Below are 13,513 nucleotides of genomic sequence, written 5' to 3' on the forward strand. Positions count from 1 at the left end.
ATTTTCTTTCTCCTTTACTTATTGACCAGTCATTGTAAGTATCTTTACATGCATACCATCCTGGCGCATACATGTATGTAAACTGCGTAGACCTCCGTTTTTCCCTTAAAACTACTAGTTGCTGTTCTCTCCCTACCTGTCCCTTTCATTAAAGAACAAATTTACATATATCCATGAAAGTTATTAAAAAAAAAAGTGTCAATATATCAGGTTTAATTTGAAAAAAAAAATTATGGTAATTGATCATGGTCCACTTGTGTTTGTGGTGTGTCTGTGAGTGAGGAAGAAAGTTGTCTAAGATTTGAGTGTGTGTTAAGCTAATGTTTTCATGAATATTTATATAATTTTATATATATACATGTATATGTATATATAATTAAAAAAAATAAATAAAATAACTACATTAAAATACTGTGTCTTTCATTTAGTTGTGGGATTTATTATGGAGTGAAAGATTGAAACAATTCATTGACTTCCAAATCCATAAATGCTTGAGGCATTTTTCATTATTTCATGTATCATCTGAGACCAGAGAGATTACTGATTTGGTAGCTACTGCTGTTACCGGCCTCTGGTTTTATGTAAATATGAATGAAGAAAATTTTATATGTAAAGTACTGAAAAAATATAAAAAATAAAATAAGAAATACACTCTAAAATACAATGTCAGTTAAATTCAAATAATTGTTTATTTAACAAGAAAAAGAAAAACAAACCAAAAATACTCTGAAAGTTGCTCAGAGGAACTTAGTAATTTTTGAAAGTGCATCTCGCACAAGTGGGCCCGCAGTTAACTGGTGAGCAAAATAATACTAGCCAATTTGAATGCTCTTGCTACTACCCACAATGGGTAACAATCTAATAAAACGTGTATATAAGAATGTATATATAATTAACCATAAGTATATGTATATATATATATACATATCCACACTTCCTCTTTCCAAATCAGATTTTTTAAAGATATTTTCTCCCTTGTATTTTTATGCCCTTAAAGACCAAGCATTTTTCTTTTTCCTCCCAAATAGCCCACTAAAATTAAGGACAAACTAGTCATACTATCCCTATTTCGGGGATAACCGTTATTTCTTGCAGTCCAGATCTCGAGAATCAGGGATTCTCTGCACTAAAGGAATGGGATTCATTCACTCATTTATTTATTTCCATTGTTGCAATACTGTATTTTTTTGTTCATGTGATATTTTACAAATAGTTAATTTTCAAACTATCACATAATTGGAAGTTTTTCAGTTTTTTTTTGTTTTTTTTTTTTATGTAAAGAGCAACCATGATTTTTACTAATTTTTTTTTCATTTTAATTTTTTTTTATATTTGTATTTTTTTTTTTTTTTAATATGAAAATTAGATAATTATTTTTAATTTTTTAATATAGGACGGCATGTAAATTTTGAATATCATTGAGAATACTATCAGCAAAGTCTGGCTGCAATTAACATACTGTGATGTAGTAAGCTGGTTAGTTGGGATCGTTATTACTGCGGGTTCCCAACTACCAACATTATGACGTCATAGTTCATTTTATGAGAGACAATGAACATGTGGTTGTACTGAATAAACAAAAACGAAATATAAAAATATTATTTTGCTTTACTTATTTTTGTTAAAGAAATGCAGCATGTTTGATCTTATATCTTGACTTTTTTTTTTTGCAAATACATACTACTTGAAAATATGTAATCAAATTTGTATTAACAGCCAACATTTTATTTTTTACTATATGTACCTCCAAGGTATATTTTTCATGTGGAAATCGTTTAAACATTACAAGTGTTAGTGCCTGTACTTCATAAATAACTTATGATCATTTGACATAATCCTTGAGCTGGGGATATTAATACTACTAACCTCTTGGTTAAGACATTTTTGATTAATGTAACCGAACCCTTAAAATTTTAGGTTCATTTTTTAATTTTGTGATTCTCAACAGGATAAAGTATTAATTCAAGTTTCAGAAAGCTGTACTTTTAAGGTTTCCAACCAAGAGATCTTAACATCCTAACCGTCCCTTTCAGTGCAATTGTTTGAATCTCTTGCATTTGATTCACTTGGTATATTTGCCAGGTAGTTTTTGAAATTCCTTTACACGAGTCAAATCTTATAATTACTGGAATGGAGATCTTCCTAAGATTCTAGTTACTTTTTGATGTTGTGCATATAGGACCTTGGTACTTTATCTTTACCTCGCCTCTGTTTAACCCAGTATTAGGGACACTAAATTCTAAGGTTTCTTTCTCCATATCCCATCAATACAGCATGATCATTGATACACCAGTTCTCATTAGGTCATTGAAGTTAAGCAATGTTGAACATGGTCAGTACCAAATTTATGAACAATTTGGGAATACCAAGCTCTGTATGTATGGGTACATAGACACCTCTTTGCAAGAGTTGCAAAAACCTAACATCATTACGGGGATATACATACAACTGGAGATTGAATTTCATATTCGCATGGAACTTTCTCCTTTTGAAGGAAGTTGGCTAACATTACCTTAGGGTTAGTGCCAGTTTCAGTTCATTATTTATTTTCATATTCCTGTTAGGTTTAATAGTTCTGTTAAGTTTTGTGACAGTCTAAAACAATACCCTGTTATACTTTTTCTATCCTCAGTTACCCCAATCTGAAAATCCTAAATTTAGAGGATATGTAGACTATTTAAGTATTAAAGATTGTTTCTCGGTTCCTTTTAAGTAACGAAGGAATTGTTTTGCACAATTAAGGTCCTTAATTGTCGGTTTCGATAAGTTTTGAGATAGCTTTGTTACAGTGTAACATGTCAGGCCTTGTTGCGGTCCTCAAGTAGATGAGGCTCCGTACCATTTTCCTATATATTCAATTATCTATGGATTTTGTTTCGGTCCCTATATTTTTATTTATGTCCATTTCGACAGGAGTTGAACGCAGTTTGCAATCTTGCATTCCGAACTTGAGCAGAATTTTTTCAATGTATCGTGATTGGTTCGTAGTTAGTTTCATTTTCACAGGTAAATTTTATACCAAGGAACCACGAGTCATCCATTTAAAAATTTTTCTTTAATTTATTAACATCTTTTAAAGTGTTGTCAGTTTGAGGCAAGTAATATATCGTCAACCCAAACCCAAATCAATTTATTATCTATATTTTTGGTATACAGGAATGCGTCTACAGGACATTGCTTGAATTCCTGTTCTATTAAATAATTATGGAGTTAAATTCCAATTGTGTGCACTTTTAGTCCATATAACGATTTATGCAATTTCCATACGCAATTTTTATTTTTCATTTTAAATCCCTCTGTAGGGTTAATATAGATCAGTCAATCGGAGCATTTAAATAAGCATTTTTTTTACATCCATTTGATGTATTTTTAAACTGTATTGAGCGGCAAGTTGCAATAAAATTCTAATTGTCGTTAAATTTGTCGTTGGTGAAAATGTTGCACAATATTCAACTCCAGAAATTTGTGAAAAACCTTTTGCAACAAATCTTGCTTTAAAAGTTTCACTGCCAAAAGCTGATTTTTTTATTTTTTTTATTTTATTTATTTGTTTTTTTTTTTTTAAATAACTCAGTGTGAAATTATATTTTTTATCTGTTGGTTGTGCCACTATTTCGTACGTTTTTTTCAGATAAAGCTTTCAATTCGGATATCATAGCTTGTTCCCATTCTTGGTGATTTTCTGAATTAATCACCTCATAACTTTCCGGTGCACTGTTCAACAAGTAATAGTAATCCACTGTGTAATCTTGTATCTTTTCAATTTGTAAGAAGTCTGGCCTTTTTCGTTCCCTTATTGGGTATCGACGTGTTTAGTTTATATTTTCATCAGAAGTTTTACTTTAATTGTCGTTATTAATATTTTCATTGTGATCGATTAAGATACTAGGTAATATTACATTTTTCATCCACTGGATCGCCATTTTTTTTTAATTTATTGTATCATTGAATTTTACACAACCCTTTTTGTGGCATTCTGAGTTGGAAAGTAGATTAAATATGATGGACTGTTTTTATCATACGAAAATACCTTTTTCGCTTTTAGTATTTAGTTTACTGGTATTTTCTATAAATGCAAAACAATCAGAACCAAATAGAGGCATTCTGTTCATTTTAGGTTTTACACCGCAAAACGTTTCGTACAGCGTTTTGCCTCGTCTTTTATTGAACGATCTATTTCAGAGATATGCTGCTGCCATTAAAGCGTACGTCAATAAACTATGCGCTAATTTCGATTCGATAAGTAGGCATCTTGTCATCTCAAAAAGGGTTCGCCATGCCCTTTCAGCTGTGCCATTTTGGAAGGGGGAGTACGGCGCCGGTTTCTCGTGTCTAATACGGTGGTTAATAGAAGTTCAGTCTTTACTAGTAAACTCGGTCCCATTGTCTGAGCGAATACATTTTACTGAACCGTACGGGGCGATATCAGCTAAATATTTCTTTGTGGCGAGGATAGTGTCAGATTTGTTTTTTAGAAAATAAACTATAATTAAACCGGAAAAATCATCAATAAAGTTCAAAACATACCTTAGATTATTTCTCCTCATCAGGCTGATCGGACCTGCTAAGTCACAATGCACAAGTGAGAGAATTTTCGTGGCCTTTCTGTCTGGCGTTCTGCTTATATATTTTGTCATTTTCCCCTATGCACACACATCACAATTTGGGAGATCGTCTGAAGGTATTATTTTCATGCCTTCGACTACATTTGGTAACTTTTTAATATCAGCTGTATTGCAGTGTCCTAGAATTTTATGCCAGGTTTCCAAGTCGTGACAGGCAGTTTTTGAGGGAACCGTAATTTTTAAATAGTCGACCATTTTCTTCAATGTCAAATACAGTTCCATTGGGGTATATCAATTTTTACTTGTTTTGGCCAAATTGTATATTCGCGCCTTGTTTAATTGCAGCCTGCACGGAAAATATCTTGCTTAAATGTAGGTATGAACAGAGCATTTTTTGTTTTCTTTTTTTACAATAGTTAGATTTCGCCTTTATTTTTTAGGGATATTTTAGCATCGCCTTTTTTCAAGACTATATCATTTGACTACCGTCGGCAAGTTCGACAAAATGACTTTGAATTAAAGTTTGAATCAAAATTAATAAAATCAGATTCCTTGGTGATAACGTGTGCTGTAGCACCACAGTCTACAAGGAGATTTTTACCGTTTGTGGTATTGTCAAAGTTACATGTTAATAGAAACGTATGTTCAAAGTTCTCAATGTTTTTTATGGAGTCCATTTTAGAGCGTTTATATCGACATTGGAAACTTTTGTGGTTGGGTCGTCCACAATTATAGCAGATAATTTTATTTTTCTTGGGAAATTACTTTTGGGGAACACGTTGCAGTGAGGTGCGTAATTTGGTAGTCTGTTTTCGAGAAGCATTTTTGAACTTCATAATATTGCTGGAGTTATTGTCCACGATCATCCGATAACTACACAATGCCACTTTAAATTCACTGAAATTTATGGGTTTGTCTTTTTGCATTATAACAGTTGAAAATGGTTTAAAATTAGCTGGAAGTAGGGTCATTGATATCAACAAGCTATCACATTATTTCACCTGAGAGTTTTAAGGCATTGGCGGTTGTTTCTGCCCTTATAACGTCGGTAATAGTTTCATCCACGTTACGTTTCAGACGTTAGTTCTGTGTATAGTGATGTAATTTTCGGTTTCCCTTTTGATAATGTTCTCTTAATATGTTCAAGTCATCTAATGCATCTCTTATCAGACACTTCTATCGTTTAAGCATTGAATCACTTCTGCGAAAAGTCGCATTCTTTTCGAGAAATTCAGGGTCATTAGGATTCTCTGTTGGAGATTGTATCACTTTGTGTAGTTTTCGAATCCTTAGATATCCCAGAAATTTTACCTGCCACAATTCGAATTTAGATTCCGATCCGTCAAAGAAAAGACGATGGCTGGGTACATAAGTGGTAGCAAAACTTAACAGGTTAAGTTTTCTAGGTATGTAGCTGTAAGGAATTGCATAGTTATAGTGGATGATGTACGACTGCTCTTTCTGGTATGTTCCCAAGAGTTGTTGCTGCATTCAATATTCAACCTTTTACATATGGTCTAGATCTCGCATTGTCTAGTAGTCCCCCCCCCCGCACACACACACACACACACACACACGCACCTGACATCCAGCAGGTTCTCTTTTATGAGAACCTGCTGGATGTCAGGTGGCTCACATTTTCTGCTTTATTCGTGATTTTCAGCTGATATTAAAATCTTAATTGGGTAGGAGGAAAATTAGTTTTACTGTTGTCCATACTTGAAGCTGATAAAATAAAATTAGATTCTTGTCAGGGCAGCTTCATCTAATATATATATATACATATATATATATAAAGCGAAAATGTATGTATGTCCGCAAAAGGATTTTTTTCGGCGGCTTCTCGACGCTATCGCTCATTTTTAAAACTTGTAGATCACGTGGAAATCATATTTACGAGTTACGAACGGGGCTCGCCTGTCTGATTAATTTGCCCAACTTTGAAACGTTAAATATTCGACATTTTGGGATCGCCACATATTTCTTTCGTTTTATAAAAAAGCGAAACTCGATTCGAATCCCTGGCCAGTGGTCTCTAGAAAGCAATGTAACATTTGGTCAATGTCGGCTTACCGTCGTCATATCAGACAGTTGCTTTGCGAGACGAGACACTCCCCTAATAAATGGGAGCTGGTTTTCCCCAAAGTTATGTAAAAACAAACTGGGTTATTGACCTCATTAAAAACTGTCTCGCAGAAAATGTGAACTGCTGAATAGCTATTGCTTACGTCGTAACGTTCACACAAAATGTTAACTCTACGACTTCCACTTGACGTCATTAAGTGGGGGAACAAAACCAGTCGAAGTTGAGTAAACCAACCGAAAAAAAAAAAAACCTGCCCCCACAGTAAATTTTAACTCCGTTACTTCTATTTGACCTCATTAATGAGGTCAAATAGAAGTAACGGAGTTAAAATTATTGCGGGCACCTGTCAATTCAAACATCTGTTACTATTTCTTGGTCGGTGAATGGTTAACGTCGCACGTTTTTTTTTTTTTTTTTTTTTTTTTTCACTTTATTATTTTCCAACTGCGCCTCAAGGCTTCAACTTAGATTCTTCCTATTTACCTACCAAAACTTTGTTTTTAAAAAAAAAAAAAAAAAAAAAAAAAAAAAAACCCCAGACAACGATTTTTATTTTGTTTTGATTTACCCAAAACCACACACCTCCAAACACCCAGGCAATGCCGGGTACCCCCCCGCTAGTCTATAAATATAAAAGCGAAAATGTATGTATGTGTGTTCGCTTTTTCTGTGCCTACAAAAGGCTTCTTTCAGAGAAGTGGTCGCTCTGTTCACAACTTTTTAAAACTTTATATCACATACAAATCGTAATATCTCACACTTAACAACGAAGCTCGCCTGTCTATTTAATTTGCTTGATTTCGGGAAGATAAATATTAACTATTTGTCGCTCGCCGCATGTGGGTTAGTCTTTCCTATAACATCTTCGGGGGGAAAAAAAGCGTTCAGCAGTAAATGAATACTATCCAGCAGTCAAAACTTGACCTCATTAACTCATTAAAACTGGCACCTGCTAAATCCAACTAATTAAATAAATTTAAACGTGTTTCCGTTAGCATCTCGCGGTGGGGCAATGGTTAACATCACACTTTTTTTTTTTTTTTTTTTTTTTTTTCACACTTTAATTTACAACTTTGCCTCAAGGGTTCGGGTTCGATCCTCATACGTACTTTTTTTTTTTTTTTTTTTTTTTTTTAACCCCTTCCCCCAAACACCCAGGCAACGCCGGGTACCCCTCGCTAGTCTTCTATAAATATAAAAGCGAAAATGTATGTGTGTTCGCTTTTTCTGTGTGTCTACAAAAGACTTCTTTCAGAGAAGCAGTCGGTTGGTTCACAACTTTTTGAAACTTTTTATATCACATACAAATCGTAATATCTCAGTTAACAACGAAGCTCGCCTGTTTATTTAATTTGCTCGATTTCGGGAAGATAAATATTCAATATTTATCGCTCGACGCATGTGGGTTAGTCTTTTTCCTATAACATCTTGGGGACGAGGAATAAAGCGTTCAGCAGTAAATGAAATCCCGCAGTCAAACTGACCTAATTAACTCATTAAAACGAGCACCTAGCAAGTAATTAAATTCAAACATATTTCTGTAAGCATGTTGCAGTGGGGCTATGGTTAACGTCGCACTTTTTTTTTTATTTATTTATTTATTTTTTTTTCACAACTTTGCCTCAACGGTTCGAGTTCGATCGTCATACTTACTTTTTTTTTTTTTTTTTTTTTTTTTTTTTAATCCCTCAAATACTCGGGCAACGCCGGGTACCCCTCGCTAGTCTATATATATAAAAGCGAAAATGTATGTATGTATGTATGTATGTACGCTTTTCCTCGATGTCCACAAAAGGCTTCTTTCAAAGAAGCGCTTGCTCGGTTCACAACTTAAAACTTTTTATATCATCTATAAATTGTAATATCTCAGTTATCCACGGAGCTTGCCTGTCTATTTAATTTTATTGACTTTCAAACGTTAATTATTCGACATTTCCCTGCATCGGCACTCATTACATTCGGTTTTCGGTATAAAAAAAAAAGCGAAACTCGACTCTAATCACAGGCCGAAAGCCAGTTGTCTCAAGAGAGCTAACTAACGTTTGTTTAATGTTGACTTCGTTATATCAGACTGTAGCTTTCATTTCGCTCCTCCTAATAAACAGGGAGCGGGTTTTTAAAAACAAACAAACCGATTTATTCACCCCCATTCAAAACTGTCCCGCACAAAATTGTAACTGCTGAATACCTATCGCCGTCACGTCAATCAAAAACGCGCACCTGTTTTTTTTAACACTTTACTATTTTCCAACTGCGCGTCGTGAAGGCTTCGGGTTTTTGTTTTTTTTTCACATTTTCGGGGTTTTTTCACATACCCCGAAAAACACCCGGGCAACGCCGGGTACCCCTCACTAGTCATCTATATATATATATATATATATATATAAGGCAAAATGTGTGTGACCATTTCGTGTATGTCTTCAAAAGGCTTTTCTCGCACACGGTTCCGATGTCGTTACGATCGCTTACAACTGTTTATATGGGTCCTAAATAATAATATGTACGATTTGGGAAAGTGCGTCACATCTAAATTTATTTACGTCAACTTTTACAAAATTATTGCTATTTTGGCTTCTCGCGTGTTGATGACGCTTTTTCGTATAAAAAGCGAAACTAATTCAAAGTTAACGAACAACATTCTCGGCATTGCGCCGGGAAATGTCCAGAAGCAATCAACTTTGATCAATGTTGTACATCAGACAATTGTTATTCAATCTGGACAATTGGGAGCTGGTTCCCCTCCCCCCAACATTTGTTAGGGGGAAAAAAACAAAAACAGTCAAACTTGGGTAAACAACTGCGTGACTTCTATTTGACCTTCTTAATTAGGTCAAATGGAAGCAGCAGAGTTAACTTTTATTGCGCACGCCTGTTTTTATAGTTTAATAAATAAATTTAAACCTGAGTATGTTGTATGTCGCGGTGGACTACTGGGTAACGTCTCCCTTTTTTTTTTTTTTTTTTTTTTTTTTTTTCTTCACACATTAATTTCCAACTCAAGGGTACGGGTTCGATTCTCATACTTACTTACCAAAACATTTTTTTTAACCCCCCCCCCCCTCCGGAGTTTTGATTTACCTCAAGACACCCGGGCATCGCCGGGTTCCCCCCTCTAGTATATATATATAAAAGGCAAAATGTGTGCATGTATGTATGTATGTATGTCTGCAAAAGGCTTTTTTCCAGAGGCTGCTCGCTCGGCTCCCTCACTCATAAAACTTTTTATAACCCGTCTAAATCATATTTATTAGTTAACGGGGGTCGCCTGTCTATTTAATTTGCCTGACTTTGAAAAGCCAAATATTCCAGATTTTTGGATCGCTGCATGTTGCTTTCATTTTCCGGTATAAAAAAGCGAAACTTTATTTGAATAGCCACCTCCCTGGCCCACAGCCAGTGGTCTCCAGAAAGCGATGTAAATGTTTGGTCAATGTTGGCTTTTCACCGTCATCAGACAGTTGCTTTCATTTCGAGACACTCCCTTAATAAACGGGGGAGCTGCTTTTCCTTCCCCAAAGTTCAGTAAAAACTGTCCCGCACAAAATCTTAACCGAACAGCCATTGCTTACGTCATGTTTCAAGGTCAAACGCGATTTAACTTCCTTGCACCTGTCAATTTCACTTTATAAACGTTAACTTAAACATGCTTATCAATTCCATCCGCTAGTGTGTGTGTGTGTGTATATATATATATATATATATATATACACACACACACAAGGCAAAATGCGTGTGACCATTTCGTGTAGGTCTTCAAAAGGCTTTTCTCGCACACGGTTCCGGGGTCGTTACGATCACTTACAACTGTTTATATGGGTCCTAAATAATAGGTACGATTTGGGAAAGCGCGTTGCATCTAGATTTATTTACGTCGACTTTTACAAAATTATTGCTATTTTGGCTTCTCGCGTGTTGATGACGCTTTTTCATATAAAAAGCGAAACTAATTCAAAGTTAACAACATTCTCGGCATTGCGCCGGGAAATGTCCAGAAGCAATGAGCTTTGATCAGTGTTGTACATCAGACAATTGCTATTCAATCTGGACAATTGGGAGCTGTTCTCTTTCCCCAACATCTGTTGGGGAAAAAACAGTCAAATTTGGGTAAACAACTGAGTGACTTCTATTTGACCTTCTTAATTAGGTCAAATGGAAGCAGCAGAGTTAACTTTTATTGCGCACGCCAGTTTTTATAGTTAAATAAATTCAAACCTGTCTACGTTGTATGTCGCAGTAGCCCAATGGTTAACGTTGCACTTTTTTTTTTTTTTTTTTTTTTTTTCACACATTAATTTCTCACCTACCAAAACATTTTTTTTTTATTATTTAACACCCCCCCCCCCGCCCCGGGAGTTTTGATTTACCTCAAGACACCCAGGCATCGCCGGGTACCCCCCCCCCCGCTAGTGTGTGTATGTATGTGTATATATATATATATATATATATATATATATAAAAGCGAAAATGTGTGTATGTTCGCTTTTTGTGTATGTCTGCGAAAGGCTTTTTTCTGGCGGGTTCTTGAGGCCGTCGCTCATTCTTGAAAGTTTTTATATCACGTCAATCAAAATCATAATATCTATAAGGGGGTCGGCTGTCTATTTAATTTACCCGCTAAATATTCTACATTTTCAGATCGCGTGTGAATTCGGCTTTTTCATATAATAAAAGTGAAACTAATTTGCAGCTGGCGTCATTGTTCGATCGCCGGGAATGTCCAAAAGCAATCAGCTTTGATCAATGCAGAGTTTCTCCTTATATCAGACAATTGCTATTCATTTTGGACAAGACAATCTCCTTTAAATGGGGAGCTGATTTCCACCCCCACCATCATCTTGGGGAAGCCAAAACTGCCCTGCATTGAAACAAAGTAAACAAACCCCAAAAAGCTGCCCCACAGTAAATTAAAAAAAAAAAAATGCGATGTCATCTTAACGCTCCTGCGATGACCTCATTAAGTGGCCACCTGTCAATCAAACCTCTTTGACTTGACTCCCTTTTTAACCCTTAACTCTCACCTCATGGCCGAGATGGTTAGGTGGCTGGCCTTTTTTCCTTTTTGTTTGTTTGTTTTTTTTTAACACACACCTAACACTCGGGCAACGCCAGGTACCCCTCACTGTGTGTGTGTGTGTATATATATATATATATATATATATATATATATATATATATATAAATGATAATGTGTGTGCATTTTTCTGTATGTTTGCAAAAGGATTTTTTTCGCTGGGATTCTCGGTCGGCTCCCTCCTTTATATGCTGTCTAAATTATAATATCTACGACTTAAGAACAGTGGTTGCAGCTATCTTTATTTTACCTGAATTTTACAAGCTATTTTCGAGATTTTTCAATCTACGCGTCTTCAAAAAGTGAATGATGGGATGGGGGAAACAGAAACTAGCTTGCAGTGCAAAACTAGGTCATACATCACGCAACTTAACTTTCTCGCACCTGTCAATTTTGCTTTATAAATGTTAACTTAAGACACATCACTTTCTCTCCCCTCATGGCCGAGATTGTTAGGTCACAGATTTTTTCCATTTCGTTTCCACCTTTGTGTCAAGGCTTCAGGGATTCAAGCTTACCTTCCTACTAAATTTTTTTTTTCTTTTACACCTCCAAACACCGGACCAAATTTTTTTTTTTTTTTAAACAGGGTTGTTTTGATCTACTAGGCTTTTTTCCGGCTGCTTCTCGGCTGGCTCGGTCATTCTTATAACTTTTTATATGCTACCTAGATTATAATATGTACGATTTACGAAAGGTGGTGTGTGTTTTATTTGGGCGGCTTTTACACACTATTTTAGCAATATTTTTTTACTCCACATATTTCTTTGGCTTTGTCGTATATAAGCAAAACTGAACTGTAGCAAAATTAGCCTCCCTGACACTCGTGCTCAGGACGTCCAGAAAGCAACAAAGTTTGAAGTGCAGCCAAAATTTGTCATATCAGACAATTGCTATTCATTACGACACCCCCTTTGAATGAGGAGCTAGTTTTCCCAAACATCGTGGAGGAAGCAAACAATTAATTGTTTGACTTCGTAATCGTTTCATTTCACACAATTTCAGTTCTCTCGTAACGTAGCGTGGCGATAAGGGTTTGGGTTCAAGCTTACCTATCTTCCAAAACTTTTTTTTTTCTTTTACACCTCCGAACACTCAGGCAAGGCCGGGTACCCTCGCTAGTATATATATATATAAAATGTGTTTGTAGGTTTCGCAAAAACTTCCGATAGGCGATGTTACTTAACCAAACTGGTATCATTTTAAACCTCGACCCTTCGGACAACAAATCTTCACCCTCAACTGGCCGGTGTTCTACAGGGAGAGGTCGTTTTTTTGTTTTCTTGTTGCGTCGCTATTTTTGCAAATCATATCGTCGTATCAGTTTGATTGACTTAATTTTACAAATTGAAAGTGTTCCCAACGTCCACATACCCTCTCTAGACATATTCAGAGAGGAGTTTGGTAGTCATGGTATCAGTTTGATTGACCTAATTTCAACGTTGCAAACTTCTGGTCGGACGATGGAGCATTGGTAACACGTCAGATTTTCTTTCACTTTCTTTTCCACCTTTGTGTCACGGGTTCGAGCCAGCTTACCTACTAATTTTTTTTTTTTTTTTTTTTTTACGCCTCTAGACACTCAGGCTAGTCATTTTTAAGAATGATACTTGGCCTAATAGTATAAAAGTATTTACTTGGTTAACGATTTACTATACGATAATTAAAATTCACATTCTGGTTCTTATTTAGAATTTCTAACTTAATTAAAAAAAAAAAAAATTTTAAAAAATACAGCAAAATCTTTATGCACCCATCATGGAACAATGTCATATTCCAAAAATCATAAAT

This window comes from Euprymna scolopes, chromosome 18, assembly GCF_053919585.1.
Source record: "Euprymna scolopes isolate OS-2025 chromosome 18, ASM5391958v1, whole genome shotgun sequence".
Lineage (NCBI taxonomy): Eukaryota > Metazoa > Mollusca > Cephalopoda > Sepiida > Sepiolidae > Euprymna > Euprymna scolopes.